At 36.7% G+C, this 4,001-nt stretch overlaps 1 pseudogene; it reads right to left on the bottom strand.

Annotated features, from left to right (window-relative positions):
- Positions 1-781: 781 nt before the first annotated feature.
- On the bottom strand, positions 782-3,299 carry LOC142427560 (eIF5-mimic protein 2 pseudogene; annotated as a pseudogene).
- Between the last annotated feature and the right edge of the window lie 702 nt (positions 3,300-4,001).

A 4,001-nucleotide genomic window follows, 5' to 3' on the forward strand; every position in this document is an offset into this window, starting at 1 on the left:
AAAATTATATTCTTTAAACTTTTACATGCCGGTTATCAAGTACCTAGAATAAACAACTCTTGATAATTAATTTGATAATGGTTTCCAGTTATGACTAATCACAGTCTAGCCTTTAAATGCAATATACAAAGCAGTAAATGCCATAATTAACATATCTCGGAAATAAAATTCATAACTATCATTGAAAGAACATCTGGTTCTCTGCTTGCCTGCTTGCTTCTTTCTGAATAGTATGTCTAACAACTATTAGGTGGTAGTAAGCAAACTGGGTACCTGCTCCCAGGTTGTAGAGGAGCAGTCTGATGAGGGGAGTTGGAGCATGACCGGTATGAGGAAGGCGACCATGTATGTGAGATTATAATACAGAGTGTCAGCTCAAGCAGGATGAAGACAGCAGGGTGGGAAAACAGGAGTAAGAGACCAGTGACAATAGGAGGGTGATTAGATACAAGGATGATTTATATATATATATATATATATATATATATATATATATATATATATATATATATATATATATATATATATAGAGAGAGAGAGAGAGAGAGAGAGAGAGAGAGAGAGAGAGAGAGATACTTTTACAGTTTAAGTTGCCAAAAGAATTTTTATAAGAAATTGTTTTTTTAACCAAATCATATCTTGAAAATTGTTTATATATAAAACCCAGGGAATAAAGTGAACTGTTTATTGTGGAAGGCCTTAAATTACATTATAGTAGAAAATGCAGGAGGTAAAAGAACTGAAAAGACTAATGCAACATTAGATTCCAATCTATAGCTCCTGTAGCTACTTAAAACATGGTTTTAGAAATTAAACCCAACATTTCCAGTAACCATAGAAACAGTTAAAATAAAATTTGCCATGAAAGCCCTTATATCATACTTGATATAAGGAGGTAGGAAGATGTAAAAACCAGGACACATGAGACATGACATTTTATCAACAATTCCTGTTTGCTTTACTGAGAACGTAGTCTCAAAATTCAGTCACCTTCTTCAGCTTCAGACTCAGATTCTTCTTCAGCATTTTGAGCCACTCCACAAACTTTTTCATTTGCTCAAGGAAGACACTTGCCCCTTTGCAACATGGGCATCCTTACACCACTTCAGAATGGGCTCTTCACTCAGGACTTCAGCTTTATTAAAAAGCACCACTATTTTCTGGAAAGCTTTCGTGACATGAATGTTGTCATAGCAATACTCCTGAAGCTTCAGTAGCAGTCAGCTCCGACTGATCTTGAGTAGTGAAGGCAGCAAGGAGAGGGCTGTATTGCTTCAAGTGCTTGATGGCCTGCTCTGCTACAGGCTCCTCTTTTTTTGTCCATTCCACAGTACTCATCACACTTGACCAGATTATCCCGATGACAACTGGTTCTGGGGCGTTGTTGTTTTTTCATTTCCTCCTTGACGTACAAAATTATATCCTTAAACGGATCACCATGGGACATCTGTTCCTGAAGTTCTTTCTGGAGTTCCTTACGAGCTCTTATGGTTTGCTGATTACGAACATATTCTGAAAGCTCTTTCAAGCCTGCCTCAGTGACATACTTTGTGAAGTGTTCGACGCTTTGCTTATTGGCAGGAAAAAATCCCACCAGTCTATTGACCATGCTGACTTTCCTAAGACTGCAGCTACTGCACTGATATCTTTCTCATTTATCCATGACTTGAAAAGCTTCACGGCAAATGCAGCTGAAACCCCTTCTTTAACCAAATTCTCATTAGAAAGGCTATTCAGAATAGATGCATTCAGTGTTCCATTAGCCAAAAGAATACCAGTCAACATAGCCAGCTTGTTCCTCTCTGATTCAGAAAAACCCTTTAAGAACAGAAGCAGCTTTTTAACTTCATCTTCAAAACCTTTTCCCAGGTATTTGTAGCACTTAATAACTTGTTTTTAATTTTAACAATTTATTAGGGACTCATACAACTCTTATCACCATCCATACATATACATACATCAATTGTATAAAGCACATCCATACATTCCCTGCCCCAATCATTCTCAAGGCATTTGCTCTCCACTTAAGCCCCTTGCATCAGGTCAAGGATAATTTCTTAAAGAAGTAAAGATATTGAGGCTATTGGTATCAAAGTTTCTCACTGTGAGGAAAGGGAGCTACAGATATGGAAAGGGTGGAAATTAGATTGAATTCTATGGTTCTGGACTTAGAATTGGAGTTATCAAGGTAAACTCATAGTTTTCTCTAGATAGATATCAAACCAAATATGGATGTGGATGCATGTGAGTGTGTACATTGTTGTGTGAATCTGTATACATGCAGATTCTCCTTATTTGTGAGCCATGTTCTATAAAGTCACCACACACACTGAATTAGCAAATTCTAAGCCATTGCTTCTAGGAAAAACACTGGGTTAGGTTTCTGGGAATTTCTATGTGTCTTAGCCTAGGTTTTTAAAGAAAAAAATTGTAAAGCTTCTATATGCATATATAGAGAGGTTTGTATTAAGTAAATGATTCATGCAGTTACAGAGGCAGGCAAGTGCAAAATCCATGGGTCAGGTGTCAGGCTGGAGACGTCTGACTCACATAGCTGCAGGAGCTGATGAACCCAAGATCGGTACGTGAGACAGCAGGCTTTGACTGCAGAGTTGAATGTATCCAAAGTTAGTAAGTAAAATGTCTGGCTGTCCAGGCATTATAGCAGGCTGGTCGCTCAATCCAAAGAACTGGAGGTCAGATGATGAGCAAGAAGCAGGATCTGGATCCAATAAAAAAGCAAGCAAGTTTTTCCATAGGAAGCATTTAAATTAGAAGCAAGCCATACCCTGAAGGAGAAGGTTACTATATCTTACATACCACACCACTGAGAATTTTGACTCAGTCTAGTGGACACAAAACCTTAATTATCACACCCTGCTTACATTTTTGTCAACTGATCAATAATGTAACTTTGTTTTACTTTACGATAATATAACTTTGTATTTCTGTGTAAAGACAATTTAATATATATTGTAAATTCGTTAACATTTAACTTATGACTAACAGCACTATATGCCTGAACAAAACATATTTAACGTGTGTTCTTCCACAAGGAATTTCACAACCTCTTGCCCTTCGGAACACTAAGTAGTGCTTGTTATTGTTGTTAAGTGCCATCAAGCAGGTTCCAAATCACAGAGACTGTATGTACAACAAAACAGAAATACTGCTTAGTCCTCTACCATCCTCACAATTGTTGACATGTTTAAGGCCATTTTTGCACCTACTGTATTGGTTCATTTCACTGAGGGTCTTCTTTGTTGCTGGCTTTCTACTTTACCAAGCATGATATCCATTTCTAGAGATTGGTACCTCCTGATAGCATGTGCAAACTACATGAGACAAGGTCTCCACATCTTCATTTATTGAGAATTCTAAGGAGTATTCTGATTGTACTTTGTTCAGACAAAACAGGTTTTAGTCATTCTTCTGACACTCTATGGAATATTCAGTATTCTTTGTCAACATCACAACTGAAAGGCATCAGTTCTTCTCTGGTCTTCCTTATTCATTGCTTGGCTTTCACAAGCATATCAGATCATTGAAAATATTAAGGTTTGGGGCAGGCACACCTTAATTCTCAATGTGATATCTTTGCTCTTAACACTTTAAATATGTGGTTTTCAGCAGATTTGCCCAATGAAATCTCATTTGATTTCTTGGTTGCTATTCCCATGAGCTGTGACTGCGGATTTTAATCCATCACCACTTTAATCTTTTCTTCATCACAGTTTTGTTTGTTGGTCCAATTGTGAGAATTTCTGTTATGTTTATACTGATGTATAATCCATACTAAAGGCTGTACTCTTTGATCTCCATCAGTGTTTTAAATATTGTTTCCAGCAAGTGAGGTATGTCCTCTGAATTTATCACACGTTGCTAATAAGTTTACATCTAATTCTGATGATATATTTTTCTTTATATAGTCCAACTTGAAAATTTGGATTCCAACTTCTTGGATTATTTACTTAGAATTCAATCTAAATATGTATGGTGAA

This window comes from Tenrec ecaudatus, chromosome 1, assembly GCF_050624435.1.
Source record: "Tenrec ecaudatus isolate mTenEca1 chromosome 1, mTenEca1.hap1, whole genome shotgun sequence".
NCBI lineage: Eukaryota > Metazoa > Chordata > Mammalia > Afrosoricida > Tenrecidae > Tenrec > Tenrec ecaudatus.